We start from the raw sequence: 17,927 nt of genomic DNA, 5'->3' as shown, positions 1-17,927 counted from the left end.
ATCATAAGCATTGATGTAAAAGAATGAGAACCTATTTCCATTGTATCTAAATATTATCTTGTTTAGTATCTCCTAACAAAATTGCGTTAATGAAGCAAGAAGACATGATACAAGGCCTTCCGGGTTCGTTTCATGCATGGAAGAACAGTTGTAATCTATTTTGTAATTTGGACTGTAAAATAATCAAATATATAAAAGAAACAAGCACCAAAACATGCAGAACCATGTGGTCATTTAATAAAAAGACCACCTTGTCACGACAAGCGAGAGTAATGTAAGGTAATCTGCGTCCACATCAAAAACATTTCGCACTAAATGAGAGAAGATTAGTTCAGTACAAAAGAAGGTAATGTGATAAGCACGTGCAAATGAATGGTACAGTGATAACTACACTTTTTAGAGCATCTTGCTTCTGTAATTGTGTATCTTATTATGATGTGAAACTTCCCATGTGAGTGTGTGTGTGTTTTATAGCAAAGCCACATCGGACTATCTGCTGTGTTTAACGAGGATATTCGAACCACTGCTCTCGACGTTGTAAACCCGTAGACTTACCACTGTCTCAGCAGAGGACTCCTACATGTGAGAATACAACTTTAAAACGCCTGGAAAATAAACGTTTTTATATATCACATTTTGGTTTGTGTGTTTATAATTAGGCACGAAACTACATAATATGATATCTGTGCTGCCCACCACAGGTATCGAAATCTGAATTCTAGCGTTTAAAGTCCGCAGACATACTGCTGTGTCAGTGAAGGGCCACATTGTAATCTAACAGACTAATTCTTTCTTTCATTAATACAAAAATACTCCACCAGGGTGTTTTAGTAGCGTAAATATAATCCTTTAGAAAAAATATAACATGTTAGTTTGTTTTTTTGAATATCGCGCAAAGCTACTCGAGGGCTATCTGCGCTAGCCATCCCTAATTTAGCAGTGTAAGACTAGAGGGAAGGCAGCTAGTCATCACCACCCACCGTTAACTCTTGGACTACTCTTTTACCAACGAATAGTGGGATTGATCGTAACATTATAACGCCCCCACGGCTGAAAGGGCGAACATACTTGGCGCGACGGGGATTCGAACCTACGACCCTCAGACTACGAGTCGAACGCCTTAATCCACCTTGCCATGCCACATAATAAAATCATAGGTGATTTCTTCCCCTTGCTTTTCTTATAAAGTTATATTTGAAAACTCTTACTCTAAAAACACGACCCCAGACGGTGATGACAATGCTATTACATAATACACACGTTATCATGTTCTTGTACTTAGGTAGATGCTTTAGAGCTAAGCCATGAAAAAAATCATAGCAAAGAACAAAAATGACATCAAGATAAAATGTATCTAGCATTTACAAGCATCTTTGGTACCAAACGTATACAATAATAAGATTACACAGTCTTTCATATTTAACATGTATGTGCGAGTGTCTATGTGAGTAGGGCTTTAACAACCACCTCTAAAACACGCGATATACTTTCTAGTATTCCACTTTGTAATTTGTGCTTTTGTTGTTCCACATTTGTGTTCTGAATTTAATTTTTGTTTAAATATTTTATCTTAAAATCCGGGTTTAAGTGTCTGTAATAGGCAGAACACATATAGCTTATTGTGTACGTTCATACTTAACGACAAGCGAACAAAGATATTGTACAATTTGAAATAAATTATGTTTAAGTAAGGCTTGCATTATCATTTATAGTTTATCATGGTTAGTTATTTAGTTATCACCATTAGATTACATCTAGGAACATAGGGCCGCAATCGCTTGCAGATTCTTCAACAAGTATTTAAGTGAGTAGGTTGTTAGCCCACTGCACAGTTTATCATAAATGTAAACTTATTTTATGTCACGTTTGACAAAAACACATTAATTAAAATAACAACTTAAACTATTAGGTGTTTTAAGATTATTGTCTACCATAATTTGTTTATCTGATCTCAAACGTTTTTATCAGTTGATTTTTAATAATCACGTTAGGTGTATACTTCGGTAGCAGAACATAGGAATTGGATGGAGGAGAACTATGTCTCCCACTTTTCAGCCTGTCTCAATAAAAATGCATCACAATTAGGAAAATTATTCTTTAAAAGTTTCAAGGTCCTAAGGAAAGCCTTGAACCCTGGCTGAAGTGGTTGCACCAGTGGCGCACATTCCCTCAGTCCAATAAGGTTTGCAAACACTTAATTTGCCTCCTACAACTCTTGGTAGTGTTTCACTTGAGTGTCATTTATTAGCAATAACCTAGATGTAATTAATACTTCTTTATTTAAATTTCAGTGATACCAAACTACATTTCATAAAGTCCGCCGATGAAACAACAGTAAGCCTATGGACTTACAACTCTAAAATCCGGGATTCGATTCTCAGCGATAAGCACAGGAAATAACCCAACCATTATTTTATAACATCTCACATCGAAGCATGTACTTTAATGTTATTCATTTAGCTTCAGTTGTTGCAGTTTTTTCGTGGACAGGTTCGAAACCAATGTACTTTCCATCACAACTTTGAATGTACTGCTTTTTAATGCTTTTTTTCTTACTAACGTAAAACGAACTTAACTGTTTTATTATATAGTTAGTTGAACAAACGCAATTACCAGGCTTAAAGAAAAATATAATTTAAACGTGGTCATAGAAATGATAGGCCCGACATGGCCAAGCGTGTTTAGGCGTGCGACTCGTAATCTGAGGGTCTCGGGTTTGCATCCCCGTCGCGCCAAACATGCTCGACCTTTCAGCCGTGGGGGCGTTATTATGTGACGGTCAATCCCACTATTCGCTGGTAAAAGAGTAGCTCAAGAGTTGGTGGTAGGTGGTGATGACTAGCTGCCTAACCTCTAGTCTTACATTGCTAAATTAGGGACGGCTAGCACAGATAGCCCTCGAGTAGCTTTGTGCGAAATTCCAAATCAAATAAACATAGAAATGATACCCACATGATTGTCAGTCGCCTACATTTATGTGTGAATTAAGTTATTTGCAATAAAATATAAGATAATGGAGATAACCCTCGCCCAAGTATAGAGAGATCCCTGAAAATAATGCCATGCAAATTAACAAACTTCCTTCTAAAGCGCTGTTTTAGTTTGCTTTCTACACTCTTGCGTTTTGCTTTTTATTGACCTGCAATTTTTCACTTATCTGCTGTCTTTAAGGAAGTCGGCTGCTCTACTCATAACATAATTTTAGAATGATCACGATAAACTCAGTTTTCTCAGGACAACTAGGAACTAACCTGAATTAGAAGTAACAAATACAAAAGTGTCACGCTTATTTTAGTGTTCATCCTCACACTTTATTGTTTTAAAAGTCGAACATGAACAATTTTGACCTCTCGAGTACACTGAAATTATGCAAGTGCAATTACGAGTACAGAAACGGGTATTGTAATGGAAATAAAGCAAACCTTTTATAGAGTTCCTCAACAAGGCATTCATTTAATTTTTGGTGGGGAAACACGAATCACTTATATTTCTTGGAAACTGTTACACTGTTTCGACTTTAGTATACATTTTTAATTTGCTTTTTAAATGCTCAAGAGGATGAACATTCAAAAGAATCAGCCATGTTTAAAAGTGTTTCAAAAGGAACCGTACGACACTTCGGCTACAGAAATCAATCCTTATGCTACAAAAGAGTTTTACCTAGAGAAGCTACAATTTGTGTGCTTTCCATAACCTGCAATCTGTGCTTTTATTTCTCACATTATATTTATTTGTTTGAAATTAAGCACAAAGCTACACAGTGGGCTATTTGCGTTCTACCCACCCCGGTATCGAAATCCAGTTTCTAGGGTTGTAATTTTGCAAACATACCTATGCTAAAGGAAGGCAACATTTTAGTTAACGTTACAGATTAGCTTATCCAACACGAGACATCTTTCATATCGTCAACGTTTGCTAGTTTATGCTAAGTAATTGTTGTGGCTAAGTTATTTCACGATATCCATACCTATATATTTCTAAATTGGGGTCAATTTGCTAGTTCGGTAAGGTTAAGTATTATCAAGTTGAAGACAACTATACTGTAATAACGTGCATAATTAAATACCAAACTCAAGAAGCGAGTCGAAAATATATTTTAATAGTTTTACAAAATGATCACAAATGCTTCTATGTCACCCAGACCCAGCATAGCCTGGTGGTTAAGGCGTTCGATTCGTAATCTGAGGGACGTAGGTTCGAATTCTCGTCGCACCAAACATGCTCGAACTTTCAGCCGTGGTGACGTTACAATTTGACGGCCAATCCCACTATTCGTTGGTAAAAGAGTAGCTCAAGAGTTGGCGATGGATGGTGATGACTAGCTATCTTCCCTCTAGTTTTACACTGCTAAATCAGGAACGGCTAGCGCAGATAGCCTTCGTGTAGCTTTGCGCGAAATTCAAATACAAGCAAAAAACAAACAATCTCTGTCACCCAATGAGACAATGGCAAATTACAAATTTAAAACAAATTTGATTCCCTGCGATTGACATAACAGATAACCCAGTGTGGCATTGCTCTCAGACAAATAGGTATGTTTTGTCAAATGTTAGAATTAATTAATTTTGGATATAGAACGTTTTGGAAAACAATGTAGAATTTTCAATAATAACAAAATAACTAGCAAAGTGATTTGTTGTCTGATCAACAGATATTTGTCCCCTGGTGGGGCAGCCGTAAGTCTTCGGTTTAACAACGCTCAAATCAGGAGTTCGATTCCGTCGGTGAACACAGTGGATCTTCCGCTGTGGCTTTGCAATAAGAAATCAGACACAATAACAGACACTGTCCTACATGAGACCGCGCGGCTATTTGCAACATTACAACAAAGTTTATTCTTCCAAGCAATAAACAGTTCTCTTATCCACTCACGTTTATTTTATTTTTCAAAGTATTTTCCGCTGCTTTAATCATATGTAAGATTTTATGCCACCTGGTATTAAACAGTACGATATAAGAATCGAACTTGACAAGATGGAGTGTGAAAAGATATCAAATATAATGAGCAAATCAAACATCAAATCAGCTTATCGTCAGCCAATAATACAAGTTACTCTTCAGTTTCATGCGATTTGAAAACCATTTTATTACGACAAATTCTGTGGACAATTAATGATGTTGAACCAAACAAGACAAATATCTTTTGATAATACATTTTGTGAAACACATTACATTTATTACCATTGCGTTCTTTGTTCTATCAAAAAGTTACGATCTTTTTTTTTTTTTTTAATGTACCTCGAATTCTGTAAAATATGTGGAACACTTTTAAACTTCAGAAGATTATAAGGTCATTTGCTTATTGGAGACAAAAACGTCAGTATAATCATATGCTGTAATTAGGTCTATTCAGGGTGAATCAACGATCTTACAAATCGACCCACGTGTTTTATATTATTTCTACACCCCCATTATAAAGGAGGCCAAGGACGTGCAGTTTCTAAGTAGGGTGTTGAACCATATAAAACGGAAAAGAGGTTCTTACTGTCATGCAACTTTCTGTTAGAACTGAGACAAAATAACTGTATTGTCACAGTTTTGTCTTTACCTAATGTTATAGTCCAAGATATCTGTAACTACAGATGTATCTTCATTAAACTTATATTGCCGTAACATTTTAACATTTTATTGTAAGTTATGCTTATTTCAATTTATATGGTTGCAATTTTTTGGAGGAAGCAATGACGTCATGTCACGTAATGAGCACATGGTTTAACATCTGGCATTTTCTAGAAAGTTTAGAAGATAATTTCAGTTTATGTTATATAAAAAGCAGCTAGGCTAGAGTCAGTTATTGAAGTAGTGTATTATTAAGCGAGTAGTTAATTAATAAACAATCAGTGCATGATTTAGACAATTTTTTTATTCTTCATTCAATTAGTCAGTTAGCTCAGTGCTGTGAATAATGAGTTTTTTCAGGGTGTTCGGAAAGCACTGTGCAGTTTTGTAATCATATTTTATTCAGTCTATTTCAAGCCACCAACTGATAGTGGTGTTTAGAAACAAAATAAGAAGGATCCAGGCCTGTATTGATGCCAACAGGGGTCACTTTCAACATTGTTTATAATTGTTATTCATATTTACCTCCTGTATTCTATATTGAAACATGTCTGTTAATAAATATATAAGTGCATAGTGACTTTCCGAACACCCTGTATATCGATAGAGGAACAGAGGTTCGAATTTAGTAAGTTTAATTATGAAGTTAGGCTTGTCTATGAGTATTGGATATAGTAAAATGGTATTTGAAAAAATAATATTTTTGTTATCATTAAATGGGTTGAACTTTCATTTATTCTTTTTATTGAATAATTCAAAAGAACCTTCCCAGTAATAGAAACAATTACAACAGTAATACATTAAACATGCGAAACTCCTATGTGTAAACATACACCTAGACTTGCACGTGTGCTTTTATCTTAAGTAATTTGTGTATTTTTGGAATTAAATCAAATACAGCTTACTGTGAAATTATATCCGTACTAAATAAATTATGATCGTCTATGCTAACTTGCTATAGCAGTGTTATACGTTCACAATGACCAAAGTTCAGTTTCCTATAAATACAAGTCATAAATATTTGAGTCCAGTCTAGATGAAACGTTTCAAGCTTTAAAGCTATGCAGGTTCACATCGAAGACCATCATAAATTATCATCTTTGAAGCAGGAGTCGATATCAAATTCTCACTTAAGGACAACATATCATATCGCAAGAGCTTTGGAGGTCTTACAAGCTACTAAAAACCATAGATTAAATGCCTTACTCGTAAAATATTAAGATAACTTGTTCAATATACCTTGTCAATTAGGATAAATATATAAGATATTTTATAAGATTGGTACGGGATATGCAAACAACTCCCACTTGCAAAGCATGTTGAAGCTTTAAAAGACATAGAAGCCATTAAGGAGCAAAGAGTTTTAGAACCAAGTAAAACTTGAAGAATAAAAATGGATGTACAAAGTTCCACGTGGACTACCGAAGGTGAACCCAGTGACAAAGAAAGATCCTTACCATCTGCTGAGGACTTAAACTACATTGGATGTTTATCTGAACCAGAATGGTCTACAAAGTTCTACAAGGACTACCGAAGGTGAATCCAGTGACAAAGAAAAATGCTTATCATCTGCTGAAAATTGAAACTTCTTTGGATGCACTACCTGGATCAAAATGGTCTTCAACATTGGATCTTAAGAATAGATGCTGGCAAATGTCAATCGAAGAAAGTAGATAGGAAACAGTCTTAACTGTAGAATATTTATTGCGAAATTCATTGTTATATATGTAACACCCATGATCCCTTCAATAATTAACGAAGTGCGCTTTCTCTTAACTACTCTGAAACGTCATATTCATCCATTTGGGTGACATAATTCTACATGGAAACATCTTTTTTATAATTCTTATGATATACGAAAGAAAGTGCTGGGTCAAATGAGGAAAGACGCCTTTAAGTTGAATAAAAAAATGTATTTTTTTCTGTTAAAAAGTGAGTTTCCTGGGACACTCTCGGCAGATAAGAAAGTATCTATATACCCATTTAAAGTAGATTTTGTTGAGAAGTGGCCGATATTAAAAACATGCATAAAGTGAAGGAATTTCCTGAACTATACTCATGTTATTATTGTCTTGTAAAATCATTCTTAGAAAACTAAATGTTTGTGGGATAACGTATTGTGAATAAACAATCAGCAAATTGAAAGAATACTCGTGTATAAGCACAATTAAGTCTTAAAGATCTATTCCTTTTAGATACACATACCACTGAGTTTGCAGTTGTAGCAATATTATCACAATTACAACATGAAATAGAACATGTAATTGCCTACTATAGGAAGACAATTAGTATTGCGGAGAGGAAATATTTTAGAGAATTGCTGTAAATCATGCGAACTGTGCTATAAGCAAGAAAGTTCCCGAGAGAAACAGCATGGTCAACTAAAACACTATTGTGTTAGAGCACTACTTGAAAGATTTGTTGTTCACGTACTTAGTCCCCTGCTACGAAGTAACAATGGGAATACATAGATCGTAATTGTGCTGGACTATTTCACCAAATGGTCAGAAGTGTGTGTTTTTATTAATTATAAAACAGAAACTCTAGCAAAGGAAACTCATCGATGTATTTGTTTAAAGATCTTGGGTGTGTATAGAGAATCTCTCAGATCAGGGATGGAACTTTCAATTAGCCTTGTTTTCAGAAAAGTGGCTGCTCTTGGAATATAAAAAAAAGAAAAGAGCTCTTCATTTATTTTCCCACAACAAGATGAAGAGATCCCATTGTAAATTGTTAACCATTTATGTTGATGAAAACGTAAGTTCAAGATCTTCCACTTTTATTTATGAGTTATCAAAGAATAGTACCTGAAGCTACAAGGAACGTACCATCAGCTGGTATTTGGAAGACAATTTAAAGTGACATTGGACCTTTTGTACTCATATGTTAAGATAGCCACTCAGCAGAGGCTTACACAGAACATGAAGAAGAACTCAGAAAAAACATTCAAGTCATAGATGATTGTTCCTAGCAAAGACTAAAATTAGCTAGTAATAAAATTAAACATTTTTATAATATTAATGCTGACACCACTGGATTCCATCGATGTGACATGGTATGATTGTACAATAACCACTGTAAGAAAGCGCTCGAAAGTTAAGCAGGTGTTGGAAAGACCTATTTGCTATTCTATAAATAATCAATTACATGGTTTACAGAATCATGAAGAGCAGAGATTCTAATTCAAATGGTATTATCTTTCACAATATGTCTGAGAAAATAGCCAATTACGTAATTTCAGAAAAACAGTTTAACTGGCAAAAATCATCTCGTGGAAGATAATTTGCTAAACCACCAATCAAGGGAAAACTCTCGCAATAATGTAACAAATGACAACAAAGGAGAAGTCATATTATCTGTGTACTAAAGCTCTTGAAAAATAAAACCAACAGGACGATTGTGAATAGACAATATAATGTACTGTTATATTTTTTGCATTAGGATTGCAAAGTGAGAAATTTCGCAAGACATTTAAAAAAGAGGATGATTTAAATATTAATAGTTAATAAGAACGTTAATGAATTGTTCCGTTTAATGTTAGTAGTGAGAGTTTTCGCGCCTATTCACTTACTTTACAATAAATTATTGTAAGTACATTGTGTATTTGTAAATTAGGCATACAATTAGTCTCAGAAACGTTGCTTCTGAACTTAGACCTTCAATGTGTGTCACAGTGATCATATCCCTTAGCAGACTTTATACAAAAAGTTGATTAATTAATTCGTTATCCTTGCGTGAAATGGACTTATTATCTTTACCAAATAACCTAAAATATTCCGCCCAAGGAAAGAACGCGCTGCAACAAAAATCTCTACGTGTCGAGTCTTAATACGAATACAATCTGCTCGTGAAAAGCCCATTACGCATCCAACGAAACGAGCTTCTACGCTTTGAGTGTACTAGTATGTAGGCTTAAGTTATTAAAAGACCTAACTTGCTATTATAAAACAGAAAATTAATTTAGTTCGGGTGATAGAAAATTAATTTAGTGAACAAATTGAAAATTGAACTGTTTTGGAAACTCTTCTGCTCCTTTTGCGTCTAAAGTGATTGTGCGCCACCACATACCCTTTACCCAATCAAGGGCTGTCAAAGAGTCAAATTTCAATTTTGACTACGAAAACACATAGACGTTCCTGCTTCTTTGTTTTCGAAATGCAATGTAAAAAGTGAAAATATATTGTTAAATTCCACGTGTCTTTGAATGAGCGTTACAAATTAGTTTTATAGTATTAATCCTACAGATTGATACATTTGTGAATAAACAATATTAAAATTATTGGTGTGAAGGTGGCGTTTCGAAACTACATTTCCATATTTCAAACATAAAAAAATCAAGCAAGTTTCAGTTGCGAGTGATCCCGTGGTTCCTCGTTTCGCACAAAGCTACATCAGAACTAGCTGCATATTGCCATTCCTAACTTTTATATGATATTCTAGAGAAGAAAAACAACTATTCAACAGCACCCTTCGATAACTACTGAGTTACTCTTTTCTAACCAAAGAGTGGAACTTCACCGTCAATCCTGTAACGCATCCACAGCCCCAAAGCAGCAATGAGTCAAGGAACAGAAATTTTCAGATTCAGAATCTGGGCATGTTAACTATATAGCCACACTTGGAACACACGTGTCTTTTCTTTAATATTGACTGCGTAAATAAAAATGATTTTCGTAAAATTCCCCATATTTAAAAAAAAAATCAGTCATCTGACTGTTAAGCTTAAAGGCTAAAATTTGGGCTTTTATCCCTGCGGTTGGCACAGCACAGATTATTCATAGGGCAACTTTGTTTTTAACAACAAGCAAATAAGCAGTTTTTATTTTAGCGCCATCTAATGCTAACATGTAATTGAATTATTTTTTCCTTACAGTAACCGAAATCTAGGGTTACATTACACAGTAATAGTGGTAATAGAAGTTATTTTTGAGTTTTATTGTCACACTTCTCAAATGGTCCGGCATAGCCAAGAGATTAAGACACTCGACTCGCAGCCACAGGGTCGCGGGTTCTAATATCCGTCACACCAAACACGCTCGCCCTTTCAGCCGTGGGAGCGTTATAATATTATGGTTCGTCCAACTATTCGTTGCTAAAAAATAACCAAAGAGTTGGCTTTGGGTGGTGATGACTAGTTGCCTTCCACCTAGTCTTTCACTGCTAAATGAGGGACGGCTAACGAAGATAACCCTCGTGTAACTTTGCGGAAATTCAAAACCAAGCCAAACTTCTCATGTATTTTGGCACGCGTGATTCGATACATCTTGTTTTCAATAAGCATCTGAAATACAATATCCCAGTAATTGTTAGAATTTGTTAATCAATGGACTCCAGTAAAAACAAAGTCGAAAATGGTGCACATGTCTCATAATTTAACATAAACTCAAACATTCGATATAAAATACCCATATTTGTTTTAAAATCATGTGTAAAAGTACCTTGCCCAGAGACTAAACTTATTGATAAATTGCAACATTTTTTTAGGTTTTATTGCATCTAGTGTTTCGCATTATTAAAATTTCAGAATTATGTTTCTCAACTCTGCGGTTGCGAAACATTCGATTCGTGATCAGAGCTACATAATGGCCTATTTGCTCTGTACTAACAAAAGGGGCCCAATCGAAAATTTAAGTTTTATAAACATTTAAGCATACCAATGAGCCATCAAAAGTCTACCTCGCGAACATTCTCAGAAAACTTTTACTTACCATTGCAAGTAAACTTTACAACCTGTTAAAACTCTTGGCAGTTCTAAAAAACAAAAGGCCCGGCATGGCCAGGTGGGTTAAGGCGTTCGACTCGTAATCTAAGGGTCGCGGGTTTGCATCCCGGTCGCGCCAAACATGCTCGCCCTTTTAGCCCTGGGAGCGCTGTAATGTGACGGTCAATCCCACTATTCGTTGGTAAAAGAGTAGCCCAAGAGTTGGCGGTGGGTGGTGATGACTAGCTACCTTCCCTGTAGTCTTACACTGCTAAATTAGGGACGGCTAGCACAGATAGCCCTCGAGTGGGTTTGCGCGAAATTCAAAAAACAAACATTTAAAAACAATGTAATGATATAGTATCCTAGGAGAAATTCAAATGGACTCTTGAACCCTTTATAAGGATTTATCATATCTCAGTCGAAACTGTAATTAAACATATGTTCGGACTCAAAAATTATTTTTGCAAAAAGTAATGTATTTTTTGCAAATGTAAATAATTTTATTTTCAAATAATTGCTAAAATTATAAACGAAAGACAGGGCATTGTAATATAAATTACCTTTTTATCAAGACTCTTAAAATATCTCTTAAAAGTTGCAATACAGCTTGATAAAGTCAATTTTTCTACTATTGTATAGCTTTAGGGAACAAATAACATCACCAGAAATTTTTCTTATTGATATCTAAAATGGCGACCCTGAATCTATATCAAAAACGATCCTGAAACCTCATATTAAGAAATAGAATTTTAAAACATGTGCTTAGTTAACTAAAGAACTTTTTTCTAGACTTATCTATCTTAATGCTTGCGTTTTTAGATGGTTTGATTTATCCCTCTAGATTTTGTTTCGTCCTTCTATCTATCAAGAAAAAATAAGTGCCAGTAACTGAATAGAGAAAATAATTACTTAATAAGTTGAACCATGTGATCTTAGATCATCGTGTTTTTTTCTCTTTTCGGTTCCCCTCGGTGGGCTGAGCGGATAGCTTGATGTGGCTTTGCAATAAGAAAAACACACACACACACATTTTTTTCTTTTTTTGCAATTATAATGCCATTTGGAATTTTAGGCTTGCCTTCAGAATTATGTATAAGTTTTCCTTTCACCGGATCGCTGAAACTACTTCTTTAGAATATATTTTCTGTGTCGCCACCAGGAGGTGAAAAGAAAATAGACGAATATTGTAGGGAGTGGAGTTATCTTTTTTATAAACCAGAAAGAGCTATGTTCAGTGCTTCCTGACCTGTAATGTATTATATGGAAGCTATGTTCAGTGCTTCCTGACCTGTAATGTATTACATGGGAGCTATGTTCAGTGCTTCCTGACCTGTAATGTATTATATGGAAGCTATGTTCAGTGCTTCCTGACCTGTAATGTATTATATGGAAGCTATGTTCAGTGCTTCCTGACCTGTAATGTATTACATGGAAGCTATGTTCAGTGCTTCCTGACCTGTAATGTATTATATGGAAGCTATGTTTAGTGCTTCCTGACCTGTAATGTATTACATGGGAGCTATGTTCAGTGCTTCCTGACCTGTAATGTATTATATGGAAGCTATGTTCAGTGCTTCCTGACCTGTAATGTATTACATGGAAGCTATGTTCAGTGCTTCCTGACCTGTAATGTATTATATGGAAGCTATGTTTAGTGCTTCCTGACCTGTAATGTATTATATGGAAGCTATGTTCAGTGCTTCCTGACCTGTAATGTATTATATGGAAGCTATGTTCAGTGCTTCCTGACCTGTAATGTATTATATGGAAGCTATGTTCAGTGCTTCCTGACCTCTAATGTATTATATGGAAGCTATGTTCAGTGCTTCCTGACCTGTAATGTATTATATGGACGAGGTAATTATTACTTTTATAGAACACTTTATTCTGACGACGTGAAATGATTTTCGTGTGAATTTGAAACACAAGTAAAAAAACCAAATTGCAGTTTGTTTCAAACGTAACATTGTATATAGATAAAATAGTTTAAATGGGTCTATATCACAAGGTAGATTTTCTGATTATTCACATAGCTGCTGATAATAATAAATAAATTAATTTTAGATCATCTAGTTTAGAAGTAGAGGTTAAAACTAGACGATAGGGGCGCCACCTTTTGTGAAATCTCTTATCTAACAGTTACTTAAAAAAAAAAAACATTCTTTATAAAATAAAATGTACAAAATATCATCATGCTTTAAATCAGTTATCAGTCCCTATTCCAATATTCTATACACGTCAATGTCCCTGAGATTACAAAGAAATCAGTCTATTTTAAATGTTTTCTGCGGTTTATACAGATATGAATTACATGGAACGCCCAGACTGACAAGTCAAACAGTGGACATTTTCACGTTTGTAAATACGTGGTGTTTTCACAACCGGCTTGAAATGTCATCTTTTTTCTCTTTAGTCATCTTGTTTACCTCATTTTATCTTCCGGGGTCCTGAATAACACATTACTGTACAACTAGTACGTGCCTTGAATGATGTAACACTCCTTTCACTTATTCTGTAAGCAAAAATAGGCCTAAGCTCCGGTTACATACATCGAGATGGAGTGACATGGAGAGAGACCATGTAAAGCGAATTTCATGGCTTTTAAATCCACCACCCACCCCTCAAACAAGAAAAAATGAATTCATGGTCGTCCTTGGTATTTATTTTCAGGATGATGAACTAACAAAATGGTTGGAGTTATAGTTACTGCAAATTAACGTATCAGTAGAATCGAACCATGTAACTGTAAGATCATATCCTTCAAAATACACATAACGTACAACCAAAATAAACTAGTGGTCCTCCATTGAAGCACACACACGCAGCTTACGCGTACACACATGAACACATTAACTGTCAGTTTTTAAGATGTATACGCAGGTTACGAGTACATAAGAACCGGCATGGCCAGGTGGTTAAGGCACGCGACTCGTAATATGAGGGTCGCGGGTTCGAATCCCCATCACACCAAACATGTTATCCCTTTCAGCCATGAGGGCCTTAAAATGTGACGATCGATCCCACTATTCGTTGATAAAAGGGTCAGTCGCCCAAGAGTTGATGGTGAATGGTGATTACTAGCTGCCTTCCCTCTAGTCTTATACTGCTAAATTATGGATGGCTAGCGCAGATCGCCCTCGTGTAGCTTTGCGCGAAATTCAAAAAACAAATAAACAAGTAAAAATTCGACGAAAACTAGAAGCGAGACTTGAAGATAAACTCAATGGGATGGATAAAAGTTAAACCTAAAAAGACAGGAAGAGTAGAAGACAGAATGATGAAATAAAGAGATCCGGTCATTGAAAAAGACTGATTAAAAAAAAAGACAGAACGAGTGATGTAATGTAAGAGAATTGGGTAGATAACAAACACAAACGAAAAATAAAAATCGTTCAAGCTGAATAAGTGATGTATCAACCTTGGTTTTTCTTCACTGCCACTAGCAAACAAATTCAAAGTGTGATTAATAGTTTATCTGTACAAGAGCCACTTTTACTGGTCTCTGTTGTCCTATCATAACCCAGTAACAGTAAATAATATTGTCTGCTTGTTGTGTAATGTGTTTCCTACTTAAACAAAACACTGAGGAGCAATATTTTCTAAAAAATATACAACATTGGGTAAATATATAAAAAATTTCCTGTCTTTTGTTTTGTTTAAAAGAAAGTGTAGTCCAACTAATTAATAATGAAAGGCCTGTAAAAGTGTTTGACAAACATTTAATGGATACAGGAATTTCGTTTCTTTCCTCCAATTCCCCAGTGATTCAGCAATAAGTCTGAAGACTTGTAACGTTTGAAACTAGGTTTTCTTACTCGTAGTCGGCATATCAATTGTGCTTAACAATAATAAAAGAAAAACCTTCATAAAAATTGAAGCTGTCTTCGGGGTATGACACAATTGAGTTTTTTAAAAAGATTTAGAAGTACTCTATACTAAAATACAATAATGCAAAATCTTATAATATCTTATTTCAAAGGTTACTCACGTGTTAGTGTTAAACTCTATTGTTTTTCAACGCTTTTCCAGTTGAAAATAAGAAACATTAACTTATTTGGTGCTCAAGGTATAGCAAAAAAATATATTTAAGCAATAGTTTTACGAAACTAAATGTCTATTTTACAAGGAAAGAGGGTGAGCCTTTCTTGCTGTTGTTTTTGGTTTGTTTCTTTCTTTCTTTTTGAAAATTAAATTGAAAAACATCAGTATGTTTCTGGAGAATACGATTGTTTCCTTCACTACTGTAATTGACCATTCAAGGAACGCAAACCATAAGTGTTCTCAGACCCTTCCCGGTTCCTCCACTTACGTTAAATCATACATCTCTATGTGCTAGATTAATGTGGAAGTATTGCTTTTCATTATTGTTGAGTAAAGTTGTTCTAATAGTACCGTAATTCTTTGAAATGAAACTAAAAAACAATGATCTAATATGTGTTTATCACATTTTTTCATTAAGAAACTTGATATAATGCGTAAAATTCATCACAAATTCAATGCGTGATCAAAAACTATCTTAAAAATTAAAATCACATATATCAATTTAGTGAGAGCATAAATAATATTGCTTTTATTGAAACGTAAAACCTTAATGAGGCTATAATTTAAATGAAAATGGCACCGCCCTCTATAACTTGGTTCTGATTTAGAAATTCTTGTGGGCGAGGCAGTTGAACTTCTTAATATGGAATAATATATTACTTATCAGCATACTTCTGAACCGCAATAATTCGTACAGGTATTTCATTACAGAGCATTTGATCACGAATTACTACACCTTATATTATATATATTCAGCTATTTTTTACGCATAGCAGGGCATGTACACAGAAATCACTTGACGTATTTGGTGTGAAATTAACTTTTTCCTTCAGCTAAAAAAATATAATAATAGTAGAAATTTAGTTTAATAAGGTGAAATTAATTATTTCTAAGTTAATGAATATTCAATAAACCACTTACCAAAATCAAAAATAAGCTAGCGAGACGCCGTTTTGTTGAGTTCCAAACGTATGTCTATATATTTCCTGTAAGATCTTTTAAAACACGTATATTAGGGAACAATTTTCTCTTTCAGAGTAAAAATAAAAAATAATGCGAACATAAAGAACGTGTCTAGAGATTTATCAGTTTCAAGAAACTTTGCTTTACTTTTTAGCCCTGTATATTGGTTGTTATGAAACTCTTTGGACTTTCTATGGTACAATATAATGGTAATATTATCTGGGTTTCATAAGCACCTAAGAGCTGTCAAACTTTTGTCGATAACAACCAAGCTGACTCCAATAAAATTAACGCATTACATTCACAGAAAAAAAATATTATCAAATATACGAAAAGCAGAACTTTTACAGAATCTATCCATACTTTTAACTTAGCTGCTTACAACTGGTTTTGATTCTTTACGTGTGTGTGAAAGATACAAAAAAGACTTTCAAGTAAATGTATTAAATTTCCTTATTCGGATTGCTTTATTACATCACAACCTCAAATGTTCTTTTAAATGTAATATTTCCAAAAATAAAAACGGATCTACTTAAGTTGAGTAAAAGTTTCAAGAAAATTTAAAGTGCTAGTGGCCTTTTCTAAACGTTCCTCAACTTTTACAGTGAACTAATCATTAAAAAAGCCAATAATAAAAATTGTACTGCTTCAACCAATCATCAGTAAGTTAATAACAGGAAATATTCAAGTTCAGTTCCTAGTTATACTATTCCATGAGGAAAACATAAATGATCTCACAAAGAGAAATAAATCGTTTTAATTTTCGTATTTTCGAGTCAAGTTTTCAAACACCTTGTAATAAGGTGTAATAAGAGAGACATCAATTGGCAGAACAGTTAAACACAGGTATCACGTACGGTGTTTAAAGATTTTGAAGGTTATATTGCTCACGTTAACGTTGGTAATTAAGTAAGGCTAAAGTCCAGATTGAAACAGAAAGCGAAAGAATGCATTTTTTTGTCTATTGTGCTTGAACTGATCTTAACATGCAGTGAGGTTTACGTAAGAGACATTTTCGTCAAGAAGCAAAACGAAAATACTTATTTTATACATTGTTCATCTTTAAATGTGCAACGTAATTGAACATATAACTTTCGACATCATCATTCAAATACTGTTGTTTCACCAATTACTGCACAACCCTAAACTTGTTCGACTCCAAGGTAATACACGGAAACGTTTTAAAAGTGATATAAAGATAATACAAAGATATTTGAATCCGAGATTCGATTTCCGTGGTGAACAGAGCGCAAATATACTTCTGTATTATATTTTTCCATTGATATATATATATATATATATTGTAAAACCAATGTAATGGCAAGTCAAGGCGGTTCATTAAAAGCAATGTACAGACATTTTCGAGAAATACAGTAAGAGTAATGTAAAAATTATACAGAAGGGTATATAGTAAGAGTATTACAAAAGTAATTCAAAGAAATTTTGGGCATCATACAAAAATAAGCAAAGAAATATCATAAGACTGGTGTAAGAATAACATTACGTGTCATGAATATTTATAGAGTAATATAGTGCAATTATCCAATTGCAATCTAGGGGTAATACGAGATATAATGGTATTACGAGGAATGATAAAATGAGCTATTAAAAAGTAATAGAAGAATATTACAAAGAAACATTCAAACCTTTTTCAGGAATG

Source organism: Tachypleus tridentatus, chromosome 10, assembly GCF_004210375.1.
Source record: "Tachypleus tridentatus isolate NWPU-2018 chromosome 10, ASM421037v1, whole genome shotgun sequence".
In the NCBI taxonomy this organism is placed as follows: Eukaryota; Metazoa; Arthropoda; class Merostomata; order Xiphosura; family Limulidae; genus Tachypleus; species Tachypleus tridentatus.
This window is presented reverse-complemented; position numbering follows the sequence as displayed.